The sequence below is a fragment of the Enhydra lutris genome, unplaced genomic scaffold, assembly GCF_002288905.1.
Source record: "Enhydra lutris kenyoni isolate GAN:26980312 unplaced genomic scaffold, ASM228890v2 scaffoldscaffold24, whole genome shotgun sequence".
Lineage (NCBI taxonomy): Eukaryota > Metazoa > Chordata > Mammalia > Carnivora > Mustelidae > Enhydra > Enhydra lutris.
The window spans coordinates 26835261-26849462 of record NW_019154108.1 but is presented as its reverse complement, the minus strand read 5'-3'; the positions used below and the strand labels follow the sequence as shown (position 1 = coordinate 26849462).

Here is a 14202-nt window from a genome sequence, read left to right as displayed (position 1 = left end):
CTCCTGCTGTAATGAGAACTTTGGGGGTAGCTGTTCATTACGTTCCCAGTCACCCACAGCTGTGGCCAACCTGACGCATGCTCTGCATATAATTCTCAACCTGTATCACACAGTCCCTCCTGCTTCCATTAAGGTGATCATCTCCCCCCGCCCCACTCTGTAGGCATCACCTCATTATAACTCCATTACCTTCCGCATCATCTACATTATAAGTCCATTAGCTTTGGCATCACCACCATTGCCTCCCTTATCAGCCCCTCCACATTCCAGTTGCCCTCACCTTCCCCTTTACGGCCACCGGCTTTTCATTACAGATCCATTATCTTCGTCATTACCTCTGTTATAGTCATAATTGTTCCCATAACAATTTTAGCGTCTTTATCCACCCCTCTACACTACAAGACCCTGCTTGGCTTTGATAAAGCTACAGGCATCCCGGTGCCACACTAGGCATGTACTCAACATCTCCATTAATATTAAGGTTCCCCTTCCTTCTCCTCTATCAAACTGCCCATGATCAAGGGGACTACAAAAGCTCTTACCAAGGCGACCTCTCTACAGCCATTGTCACCTATTTACATCTCATTACTCCATCCTTGGGTCTTGCTCCATGAAGACCAGGCAGTGATAACCCTCGTCTGAAGACTCCAATGTCTCATCTGCATGGCTCTCTGTTATGGTTGTCTCCTTGACTCCAGAATCCTAACTACCAATGTCTTCCTCAATGCAGTTTGAGACCGTATTCACATAACTGGCAATGTATATGTGTATTTCTCATATTTCTGGGAGGTGAGTTGTTTACCATGGCTCTATTTTATCCATCCGGTGGTAATCTCATGGTGGACTAGACCTCATTCCCTTTCCAGCACATTCAGCAGTTGGCCCAGGTCAGCGTTCAGGAGGTGAGCTTGAGTGAGTGACTTGATGAATCGTGGCCCTCCCTTTATCTTCAGCCTCCAAGCCTATTGCTGTGGCATTGATCACTATCAAAATCTCATCAAGGGGTGCCTGGCTTAGTTGGTTGGGCCTCTGCCTTTGGCTCGAGTCGTGATCTCGGGGTCCTGGGATCGAGCCCTGGGTCTGGCTCTCTGCTCGGTGGGGAGGCTGCTTCCCCCTCTCTCTCTCTGCCTGCCTCTCTGCCTACTTGTGATCTCTCTCTGTCAAATAAATAAATAAATAATCTTAAAAAAAAAACCTCATCAATACTCTAATCACAATTTCATTGCCTCAAGCTCCTCCTCTTCTAGGAAAGGGACATCTACTCCTCCATTTCTTGGCCATTCTCTCAATAATTATCAGTTTTTATTGCAGTGGCCCCACTACCAATCAATCACCTCTCTTTAATGGGGAGATAGCTGACTTACTGCCATGCCTGCTTCCCTTCCAGAACGGGCTTCAGCTCCCACAAGGAATCGCCAGGTGGCTTACAACCTCTCCCGGACAGGCCATCACTGTCCCACAAGTGATTCCTACGTTCTGACCTCACTCAGCCAGGCCTCATGTTACATGAAGCAGCTTTTCCTTGCTGGTGTCTGACTGTGCTCTCTGACAAATCTTTCAGGGCATGGCTTGTGTGGAGGACTTCTGGACTCACACTGCGTGGGTTCAAATCCCTACTCTGCCACTCACCACGTGGTTTGATGGGGGGGAAATTGTTTGGTTTTTCTCTACCTCAATTTCCTTCTCTGTAGAACGGAGATAATAACAATACTGATTGTTATTGGTTGTTGGGAGGAGTAGATACATAAAAAGCAATTGAAACAGCACCTCACAGATAGAAAGCACTTAATGAATGCCGATTCTTCTTGGGCTCCCCTTCCCCCAGCTAGAAGATGAGGGTTGGACTAGACGAAACCCTAAAGTCCTAGACTGAACACTTGGTGTGTGTGTTTTTCTGGTATCAAATTATTGGAGTTCTCACAGTTTCCTCACCAAAGTTCTTAAATCATTTCCCAACATCTGCTGACTCAGCTGGGAATCATGGAGCTCCCTTGGCCCACAGCCACCATTGTTCAGCACTGGGGTGAGCTCTAGGTATTTCTCCTCTGCACCTCATGAAAGACGTGTTGTGGTTTTGCTGCAGCTGGACTTGACTTAGCTGCGGACCAGTATCTAGATCCTGCACCTGGTAAAGCCTCCCAAGTAGCCCCGATGCTGGTCTTGTCCTTCCTCCTTCTGCTATCTTAGGCAGTGCTGAGTTCACAGGCAGCACGTGAAGATACCCTAGTTTGATGTGAGACCTATTCGTCCCATCAGTCAGGGCTGCTCCAGGCTACTCTACAGAGGGGAAAAAGTTTGATTCTAGCTTTGTTCCATCATGATTCATTCTCTCTCTCTCCTTCCCCTCCCCACTTCTGGTTCTATTTTTTACCCCTCCTTCTGTTCTTTAGCTATCCAGACCATCCATCATTTGCATTAGATACCCCCCCAATCTTGTCTAACCTAGCAGGATGCCATGTTCTAAAAAACCATCACTTCTCCTCCTCTTCTAAGCATTTTCCTCCTCCTGTGGTCTTTAGACAGAAAATAATGTAATAAAATCACGAGTGGATACACAGGTCTCTCTGGGGACACCTGCCTTTTCAAAAGGACATCCGGGAGAGACAACACCTCAACAAGAATGTATCTCCAATGACAGAATTTTAGACAATGTGGCAGAACCAGGTATTTTGTTTAATTTTATTTTCTTAAAATTTGAAAGAGAGTGAGGGTGGGGTGTAGGAGTAATTGTGGAGGCAGGGAGATTTCCCCATGCTCATCAAAATATGTTTTGTGGACAAGATCCCTCTGTCTTTACAAAATCCACTTGAAACGCATCTAATAAATTATCCTTAATTTACCAATCTCTTCATTTCTCAGAGGCCACTGGAACCTTGAGCTAATGAAGCCATCTCCTCTGTTGTGGAGTTTCTGTGGGTTCTTTACACTCAATTGTTAGTAATAAGAGAATTCAGTTGTCAAAGATCAGCCTGAAGTGTGTGAGGCTTTCAGTGTAAACAACATTCCTCTTGAGTAAACACGAGGAAAAATATGCTTCACTTTGTGATTGCAGAGACAACAAAAATTGGCTGGCACTGGTCCAAGTCTACAAGAGACTGCTGGGGCCACGGAAGTACTTTCTGCCTCTGAATTATTGGTCTTTGGCCAAGGCAATCCAAGTGTTGGCACAGGTGCCCGAAAGACTTGAGGTCCGTCTAACTTCACCATCATCAGCAACTTTTTCCTTCTCCAGCTCTCTGTTTTCCTCTCCCTTTATTCTTACTGTTTTCCATAAGTCTGAGGTGTCATGCTCCTTTTGTCTTGCTGGCTTTGGACCATCTCTCCTTTCCAGGCTCAGGCTCGATGCCCATGGCCTCTCCATGACATCTGCCCTGTTCTTCTCCACTTCACGGAACCAGTGACACTCACTCTATCTCGGTTCTCAGTAACAGCACGGCCAATGCCAGGATGGATTATTAGTATATCATTATATATATCTATACACACACACACACACACACACACACACACACACACACACACGCACACACATATATATAATATATATTTATATTTATACATTTTAGTACACCATTATATTGTCATGCACTGGTAAATTATTTGTTTTCTGGGTGTACAATTGCCCTCTTGACTAAATCCTAAGCTCCTTGGGTTCAGGGACCACAATATGTACTGTTTTGTGTGGCCCATGGCTCATTACTTTTGTATTTGACACATAAAAATTACTCCATAAAGCCTTGCTAACTATGCCTTCTGCACCCTGCTCTCATTTCCCCCGCCCTGCCTGGTCTTCCCTTCTGACCACCTGCTTTACTTTCCTTCTCCTCCCTGCCACTCAAGCGCCTGTGGCTAGCAGCACTCACAGTCCCGCTTAAGCATGTTGGATGCAGTCTCAGTGGGGGGGATTTCTGCCTCCCGGTTTCTAGGAGCTGGGTGTCGTGTGGAACAGAGGCCGCTTGGGTACTACATCAGGTAGGACTGATTCTGGCCCATCAGGGTCCTTTGGTTTGGAATTAAAGAGGAGGAGAGGGAGGCCAACCTCAGGGTTATGAAAAGAGGCCACCATAAAGCTGTTCCGGGGCCAATCAGCCCCACACGACAAGATAATCACGAAACTAAATGCTGGCGGACTCCTTACAATGCATTCATTAACTACGCTGAAAGTTCTTTCACTTTGGGGAAAAAAAAATCTGGACCATTTAAATTTGTTTTGGTGACATACCAAAGGGTAACTTTACATAAGCATTTTCGCTGTAAATATGGGTCCTGCTTATGATCAATTCTCATCAGTGTGTTGGAAAGCAATCTCGGTAAGTACTTAGCTTAATCAATTTGTATCTGCACATTGACCTTCGGGACTCGGTGCACGGGTCCCATCATGCCGTGTGCTCCACAATTCTCTGTCTCTGCAGACAGCGTATTTCTCAATACTTATACATGGCTTTCGTTTCCAATCAATGCGATCATCTGTTCCTTGCCCGCGACCGCTCCCCTTGCCCTGGAGGTAAGATGCAGACACGGCCTGCCTCTGCCACCTCCGTGGGTTACAGAATACTTGCTTACTACTTCCTTGAAATCTGGAGAACTGAGAAGACAATGGGGCATTCTGCGATAATGGAGGAAAAAATTCTTATCAGCTTGTTTACACAATTATGTAAATGATAAGCACTTATACATGGCTGATTCCTCAATTATTCATGGTTTGAAGCTCTTGAAAATTCAGTTCAACTAAATAACCTTTTCTTCAGCTCTTACTAGGAACAAGGTGCTGTAATTTGAGGAAAGACTGATGAAAATACAATTTGATGAGGAAAATCAGAGAAATACACAAATGACTATAACGTAAGGGGAGCAAGAACAAGAAGAAAAGCATCACGGATGCCCCAGGTTTCGAGCAGGGAGAGAGCTTCTGTTCAGGTGGACGCACAATGAGATACGTGGGGAAGAGAGGAGATTGCGTTAGCATCTAGCATCCCCTGTCCTCATCCCAGGCCCCTCTTAGCTCAGGCCTCTGTCACCTCTTATCTGGACGATGAGAGTACCTGCTTAGCAGAGCTCCCCCCTCTAAACGATGCTTCTCAGGGGACTTTGTAAAAGGAAATCTGATTACGACCCTCCCTGGCTTGGACCTCTCCAGTGTCTGCAAGAAAGAGTCGAAGTTTTGGGGGGATCTCATTCTTGAAGACTGTCTGTCACCCTCTGTGGCCTCCATGCCCCTCCTCTTGTCATGTACATAGTGCCATCTACACGTTGTGGTGCCTCGGTGACCTTGGACCTGGACTATGCCCCTCCCTTACTATTCTCCCTTCCTGGGCTCTCCATTCACATGGAGAACTCCTAGAGCCCATTCCTTGCTGTCCCCTGCCCCCCTGCCCCCAAGACAGGGCTGATGACTCCCATTCTGCTTCTCTAGTATGTGACCCCATCAGCTCACTAGCCCATCGCTCTGTAATTTGGGGAGGGAGCCGCAGGCTTGTCTGCCCTAAAAGAGCATCGTCCTTGTGGTCAGGATCCAGACTGCGCCAGGCACGTAGTACGGACTCTGTGCACGTTTGCAAAATTAAGGTGAGCCTGTGGCTTGGGCAGGTGGGATGTACTGTGATACATGGAGGAAGGAGTGGCTATATAGTGAGAAGTGAATCTAGGCTATTCCTTCACAGAATTCCAGATAAGAGGAGAGAGTCACAAAATCAAGGCAAAGCTGTTTTTGTCTGCTTGCTTTAATGGAGACCAAGGATTTGTTCCTAAACAGAAGGGGAGGAAGTAACGGAAGTGAGAGGAGATGTGAGTGAGGAAAGGGACATGGCTGGCTGTCAGCCTTGGAGAATGGGGCAGGGAAGGGACTGAGAGCTCGGGGGAGGAATGAGCCGTAGAAGGAGGAGCAACGCTTCCTCTCCAGAGAGACAGGGTAAATACAGCAACTTGAAGAGGACGACCTTGCAGGGGCATTCTGAGAGGAGGAGCAATTCCTCTGGCACCGGGCTTTGCACAGGGAGAGGCGGATACCCAGTGTGGGTACATCTTTCCCACATAAACTGCAAGATGTGGAGGGAAAACACGACCTCAACGTTTAACTATCGGTTCATGCTCACCTTTGGTGGGGTCCCACCACCCCCCCCCCATTCCGTTTTTGACTTTTTCTAAAATGTACAGCAGAGTATTACACTGGGAGGCAGTCACACCTAGATGGACTCCAAAGTATGTGTCCCCTTCCTGGCATTGAAGGCACCTGTGGGAGTTACAGAGGGGAGCTGACCGTATTCGCCAAGATGAAACCTTCTGACCATTTTATACGATTCTTGGCCCAAGTCAGGTATTAGGAATAGTAATACTGAATTAAATGACTACATAGCAGCTAGTGGTTCAATCAGCGTTTGTTGCCTGGAACCGAAAGTTGTCGGTGTGGGATCACAGACAGAAGTTTCCCCCACAGAGTATCACACAGAGATTATACCTTTGTCCTGTGCCGCTGTCCCCACCTGACCTTTCCTTAATAATGCATGATCACAGAGACACATCTCTACGCAGGCTCCCAGACCTTTCAAGATAAAAGGGACCTGGCAGGTGCGCACAAACCTGGTTTCAGGCCGCAGAAAAGCATAGGAGCAGTCGTGCTTCAGAACCTGTCTGCCGTCCAGAGCAGCCATGAAGCTGGGAGCTCAGCTCCCCAAATATCACATTTATCTCAATTTGGCAGGAGGCTGAAAGCCTATCTGGGGCCATTTAAATTCTAATGTTATTAAAGGCTCCTCTAATCAGCTTTTAAAATAAGCTGCTTTCAAATGCACGGGGAATGAAGGTAGGATAGCAGCAGGCCAAGCGAGGCCCTTCAGACCAGCCTGGTGAGCCCCGCTCTGACCTGCCAAGGAGCCATGAGGCGACCTGCAGGCGGGACGGTGGGACGTCTGCAGTTTTAACACCAGCCCAAGCCGGTGAAGAGCTCTTTGTCCGTCCACCGGGGCAGAGGGCTAATCTGGACCATCCACTGCTCTCCTGCAAGGTCAATTGTACACATGTGACAAGTCTTGGCAGGGAAAGATGGACTGGCCTTGGGGTCAGGAGGTGGCTTTGGGATTTAATCAACAGCGCAGCTGGTACTTCTGAGAACTCCTTCTGAATAGGCATCCTGGTGACTTGTGAGAGTTTCCACTGTGGGGAGGGCCAGCAGGATCGCACACCCCTGCCTGGAGAGTTGTTCCCTGGCTTTGAGGTAGGCCCCTCGTGTCCAGCAGTGGTTCAACTATCCCTGGCCCCAAAACCTTCTGTCAGTCCTCTCCTGAAATGGAGCTTAAGCCTGATGCGTTTACAGCTCCCATGTGGTTTGGAATTCTGAAACCAATTCCAATGTGTGTGCCGTCCTCCCCCCCCCCCCCCCCCCCCGGAGCAATTTTCTGATACCAGCTGTGTGTGCTGCGATTCAGCTCAGTTTTGACACCTCCTACCTGGAGACAGTGTCAGAGTCCCCAGGCTGAGGCCTCAGACCCGCAGGACAGCCCCCACGTCAGATGCCAACTGCGAGTGCCCTTCCCCTGAGCGTCCAACTGGCTCTTAATCAGGGGGTCCCATGTGCCCCTGCTTGGGTTCAATTAATTTGCTAGACCAGCTCATGCAACTCAGGGAAACAGTTTATTCACTAGATTGTCCGTTTATTACCAAGGATATTAAAGAGCACAAATCAGCAGCCAGATGAAGAGACACACAGGGCGAGGTCCTGAACAAAGGCTCTTCTGGCTGTATGGAGTTTGTGGGTCCAGCATGGCAGCTCCTGGCAACATTCTGGCGCCCCAGCCTAGAAGCTCTCTGAACCCAGTCATTCTGGGGTTTATGGAGGTTTCACTACACAGGTGTGATGTGTTAAATCATTAGCCTTTGGTTATTGAACTCAGTCTCCAAACCCCCTCCCCTCCCCAGAGAAGTGAAAGTTCCAACACTCCAGTCTGAACGTTGGTTTCCAGCGCTCATTCTCAGGTGCGTTCCCAAAGTCCCCACAGTGACATAACTTGCGTGTGGCTGAAAGGGGTTTGTTATGAATATCAAGATGCCTTTATAGCTCTTACTGATGAGGGAGCAGAAGCCAAGCTGAGGACAAAGCATAAGATGACACCTCCCAGTCCCCCTTCCCCACACACACACTCCCAGATGGGACGTGTGTGACACTGCTCAGACACTCCTGGCTGCCCTAAAGCCAAGGGAAGAGAAAAACAAGTGGTTAACTGATAGAGATCAGAGTCCAGAAAGACAGGGGTCTCCCTCAGTTTACAAATATCTTAGTGATTCACAAGAAAAAAGCGTTCTTATTACCAGCCTAACTTCTGGAGACCCACAGACTCAATTTCCTGGAGCCCTAACATCACCCACCCATCCACAGAGATGTGGGAAACAAAGGTAGGAGGACATATAAATAAGATAAAATTTCCTTATAACCTGCAGCCCATAGACAAGGACCTGAGATAGGCAGAATATAACGTCCCTCCAGGGAAGCTCCCAACTGTCTTATAATGCTTTACGAGAGGGGAAATAAGGTGGTTACCTTATTAACTTGACAGTGGCAAGGCCTCCATTATCTTATTGGTGGTCTTTAGCAAATGAAAGCTCTTTTGAAAACCTCCCTTTTCCAATACCCAAGTACGAAGTCATTCACCCCCATGCCCCAGCACGGCCAGCTGGCTGTCTTTCCGCCCACGGGTCCTGTTCCCATTCTTTAATAAAACCACCACTTTGTACTATAAAGACATCTCGAGAATTCTTTCTTGGCCATCAGCTCCAGACCTCACCCCACCGAACCTCACCTCCATTCCAAATTACACCATCATCACTTAGGACATTTGGAGGGTTTTAGGAGCTCTGTGCCAGAAACTGTGAAGACCAAATATGTATTTCTTATTATAAATTACAAGATTGCAAGGTTGTCAGGCAGCCTGTCGAACCTACCTCATTCAGAACTCAGCTTAGAAACCAACCATGTTTATTTGAGCAAGTTTCTTTGGCCGGAATGAGGGGTCTGGGGAAGGGGGGAGATGTTAATCTTGTAATGCAAGTGGTTTGTGGAACATTCCTTTAGCTGCAAAGTACTTTCTCTCAGCAGAGCCCTAGTAAGTACAAATGTCTTCATCTTAATACATTTTCAGGGATGCTGTCCTGACAGCTACCCTTAGTTGCCACCCAGATAGTCCACCCTGTTCCAGCTCCACTTGGATACAGAGGATTTGATCTCAACCAGCTGCTCGCCTAAAAGCACCAAATTAACCAAATTACTCTAAAGTGTGAATGGCTGATAGCCAGCTTAATGTGCTGAAGTCTCTTGTGAGTTTCTAGGCTCAAAGTTGTCTTAAACAGCCTGGGGTACTTTGTAGCCAAATGTCGTCAAGGGAGGCAGAGTGTGGGCTGGGAGTGGCCTGAACTCCTTCAGGTGGGGGGTTCCGCATAGACTCGTTCTTGTTGCAGAGTGCTGGGATGGATAATGAGCACATTACGAGTTCGAGGTTGGAAATGAGTATTTCCTGAACACATTTTAGCAACTGTATAAACAGATAGAGAGAAGCTGGTGGGTCTATTATCATTGTTTTGTGCAATAAAAAAGGGCCACACCTATTTGAAAAGTTCCCAATTCCGTGTGTCAAATTCGAGTGCCGGGGAAAGTTATTAAGAGAGCACAATATTCACTGTGCCTGTCAACTCTGAATCCTGAGAGCCTTCTCCCATGGACCATTTTTCAGAAGGTTATTATTTCAACCTGAAAATTCTTTAGACATATATATGTGGTGTGGAAAAGGAATTAGGAAAGCTTTTAAATTAAAAGAAATACAATGACAGGTTTTTCCTCTAGTCATATAAATGGTTATGGATAGAGATAAAGAGATGGATATTTTTTCATAATACTTTATTAGAGGTTTTGGAACTCCAGAAATTTGAGTCGGGCTGGTGAATAATTTAGCAATGATTCCTGCAAGCCCAGGGCAGGCACAGTTGGGCTGGGAATCAAGCCTAGTCTCTCGGAGGGACAGAGAATAAAAATACACTGTTATTACTGACCCCATCATGAAATGCATTTCAGAAATATTTTATGAAAAGCCAAAACCTTGATGGCCAGTTTCCCCAGCTTTTTCCGAGATGCCATGAAGCCCAGGGGAGCTAATACATTTGAGCACTTCGTTTCACGGAGGCTGCCCCCCAGGCTGTCGTTGCAGTGACAAAGAGGCTTAGTTCCTGGTCACAAGCGAAAGCCTCGAACTGGCCATCGCAAGGATGGACGGTGAAAGTTTCACAGGAATTACTACCTTTAGCGACGGGGTCTGCGATGTCTTCTGTTTCCCACACGCTCTTCACTCCTGACTCCAAGAGACCTGGCCTCTGTGCAGGCGTGATGCCAGGTCCACCTGAAACGGGAATAGGGAGGGAAGAATGATGTTGATGTTTGCCAAATAAGGAGCCTCAGTTTTCCTCTGTTTCCCTTTCCATCCCAGCCACCATATCTCCCTTTCAGTAAACTTGGAGGTACACGTGTGGATGCCGAAAACGAAGAAAACTGGTATATAAAGTTATTTTGTTTCCTTTCCAGAGAGTTCTATTATTTTGCTAATTTTCTTTCGTTCATTCTCATGGCTTTGCCATAAAGTGGTAAGTATTTAAGGAAAAAGTTCTACAGAATGAGTATAAATCCAGAAATGTGTTTTATGTGATAAAACTATTCTGAGATCTTTGCAGGTGGCTATGGTAACATGCCTCGGCGATCTGATGATGATGGATGCCGGGCATTTCCGACAGGAAGATGCCCATTGCCCCCAATCCGGGGCCCCTCTTCTGTGCCTAATGTCTGCATCACTCATGCATTTCTGGGTCATGGAAGTTACCACTTACTGTTAGCCTCCTCATCTGAGCTCTTCTCCCTCTGGACCCTCTGTCCTGATGCCTGCTTTGGCTCTCCTCCCGTGAATGATGCAGCACAGAGAAGTTCACCAAATACTCATTGAGGAAATGGATGTAGGGGGCGGGGGGCAGAGGGCGATCCTGTCATGCTAGAACCACCCTTTACGGAAGCAGTGGCATCTACGGTGAGCGGAGAGCATCTGTGTCAGCCCTTTGCCAATCTGTCCAACATGGCTCCCATGCAGAACTTGGACCAGGGCTCCCCCTGCACAATTCCCAGGGACCATCGACACCATCCATTATGACGTGATTATGCCCTCTTGGGTTTCTTCCCACAAATCCTCGGAGACTTCTCCAAAGGGGACACCGAGCCTTAGGGATCTCCTATGTAATTGTAAAAATCAGTTAGCTCTGGGGGGAGGAAAGAACAAGGCTTTGGCGACAGTCTAGGCTTGTTCGTCTAAGTTCTTCCTAAATAAATTAATCTACCCAGGGAAGACCCTCCTGGAGCCTGAGGATTGGAAGAAGTGGAAAGATCATCCAGTTCTGGAAGGCAAATAGATTTCATCAGTCTATTAGTAGGGGCTGCTTGGAGCGTGGGGTTCGGAAAGATTCTGAGGCTGCATCTTCGGGAAGGGGAGTGTTTATAGGAGAACTGGTCAGTGCCCAGGAAGGGGAAGCATTGGAAGTGACATAAATGCTAGGGGTTTCCTCCTCCTGTTCTAATCCGACTGCTCACCAAATGGAATAATTGCACTTCCTCTGGTCAGTGTGATTTGCACAGTGGCTGCACAAATTTACAGCTCATTTTTCTGGCAGAGAACGCTGATATTAGAAATTTTCTTCTTCCGTGGAATGAAAAATCCCTCTCCTTTTTGCTTCTACCCATTGACCCTTTATTTCTCACCCTAAGAGGTGATGACTTCACTCTCAGAAAGCTGGTTCAATCTCTTTTGAACCAATTAAGTCAAAAGTCACCAAACAAGTCAGCAAAATCCCCTTCAATGTCCTTGATTAAAAATCGATTCCTTCCACGTGCTGGTTTATTACCTATTTTTTCCAACTAGGTGTAAGCCTACTCACTCACTCTTTTAAGTAATGTATATTCATTTACTACATTTTAAACGCCTTTGTTTGATAGTCTCAGAATTATAAAAGTGATAGGCGCTCACAGTACCAAGTAAAACAATATGAAGATGTACATGGAAAAAGCTAATCATTCCCCAGCAACCTCCGCCCCTCAGTGTCACATTTTAATAGACCAGCCTGTATTTTTCCACACTGTCATGAGTCAATTTCCCTGGAAAGAGACTGGAATAGATCGCGTGCACTAAAGAGTCACTGGGGCACACTCTTGCGGAGGAGTACAGGAAGCAGAATCGGCCAGAGGGAGCTGGGGAGCTGTCCTCCGTGGATGAGGGACGACCTTTGGACCCCATCTGCCTTTGGCTGCCCCCATGGGGACAGCAGGCACAACGTTGGGCAAAGCAGCTTCCTGTGGCTGAGGGCAACTCGTGGACCGGAACCCAGCCTGTGAGCTGCCCACACTCCCAGGACCCGACGGGTGAGCGCCCTGTGGGGTAGTGCCCTACGGCACCCACAACACACACCCTCCCAGTAACCTAGTCATCGAAACCCAATCAGGCATAGGTACACAGATATAGGACGTTTTTGTTTATAGTGTTTAACCCAAATTCTCTGCAACTTGTTTTGACTTAACATATGATCCTCGTCCTTTTTTCGCTCATTTGCTTATGCATACACACACATACTTTCACAAAAAGGGTGGTATCATCCATCGAGGCTTTTTTGGTGCCATATCCTTATTTTTTTTCCTCTATCGCTTGCCTCTCTCCACCTACTCCCCCTCCCGCACCACCCACATTCCCCTCAGCTCCCATGTTGACAGCATGGGGTGTAGGCTTCCGTCCTTTCCTTCACGCTCATCTAACCACATGTATTCCTCTGCGACTCTGGGTGGACGCTCTGATTTGGTGTTTTGGTCATTGGCAGCAACCATTTGTTAAGACCTTCTGAGTAGCCGGGTCTGTGGCAGGCACTGGGGACACAAGAAGGGGACACAATCTCTGCCCTCAAGGAGCTCCTGCCTGTGAGGGAGAGAGAGCCTAGATGGGAGTTACAACAGTGGAGGTTCACTCATGGGGACAGGTGGCAAACACAGTTATTTTGAGAATTAGAACTAGAACGTGGGGGCCCCTGCATTCTAGTCCTTCCCATGTAACTAGCTTTTATTTATTTACTTATTTATTTTATTTTTTAACTAGCTTTTTTTTTTTTTTTAAACAGGTTTCAAATTGTAGGCTGAGCCATGGCCACATTAAATCTGAGCAAGTGTGTGCTGGTCTTCTTGAAGTCGTGACCATACTTGCTGTGTTCTAGAAGCTCATATTGAACCTGATACACCAGCCTGCAGATACAACGTTCATAACCTCACAGACAGACCCATTGGATGCGATGAGCAAGCCAGACAGCCCTGGAGAGACCACACGGAGGCACCGTCTTGGAGTAGATTTTCATATAACTGGCGACGAGGTGAATGATTGTTATAACAGAAATGGATGCTGGTGGGTCACGACAGGAGCAATGGCTCCCTGTAAGGAGTTCCGAGGCAAAGCTGTTGGGTAAATACCTAATGCAGGTAGGTCCGTTCAGCCTACACGCTTTGTGGAGGACCGAGGGACCACAGGAGACACACACACAGCCAAGGAGCACGGCGATCGGCTCCCCAGCAAATTGAGCAAATCGATGTGTTCTTTTGTTCATTCTCTCAACCCACTCAAATACCTGCCCTTCTGCCCTTTATGCACAACATTGGCTGGATAGCCATTTACTGGGGCCAGCTTGTAAGAGCTCATCTTTGAAAAAAATAATTTTCCTATGAAATATGTCCAGAAAATGTGCACTATATTTTCTCTCTGCATCAAGAGCTGAGCCCTCTTATTCTGAATGTGAGTCCAGCAACCTGAGGGTCTGGGCCTGGACTTTGTTGCTTGGGCTCCCTGCCTGTAACTGCCCAGGCAGGATCTGGGGACATGGGTGTTCTGGGCAGTGCTACCCATGATGCCTGGTTGACCCCATGCACAGATTTCCTCCAAAGTCCTGTGTCTTCTTGCCCTTCAGCCTAGGTAAATCATGGGTAGAAGAACAGCACTGCCAGGCTGGATGGGACAGAGAAACGAAAACTTGCCAGGGTTTCAGATTTCATAAAAACAGTTTGTTTTGATATCCAGCATAACCCTTGGCACTTGGGTGGTGTGGATTTGTTTACTGCAAATTGCTGAAGATGTCCCAGAAATAGCCATGGGATTGCAAGGA

The 14202-nt window shown here is 47.3% G+C and overlaps 1 protein-coding gene across 1 annotated transcript in view; it reads right to left on the bottom strand.

Annotated features, from left to right (window-relative positions):
- The window catches only part of LOC111150683 (tenascin R), a 200689-nt gene that overhangs the window by 179149 nt on the left and 7338 nt on the right, over nucleotides 1-14202 (bottom strand). The window contains exon 3 of the mRNA XM_022508231.1: nucleotides 10278-10376. The gene's annotated coding sequence lies outside the window, so the exon portion shown is untranslated. The remainder of the gene's footprint in view (nucleotides 1-10277; nucleotides 10377-14202) is intronic.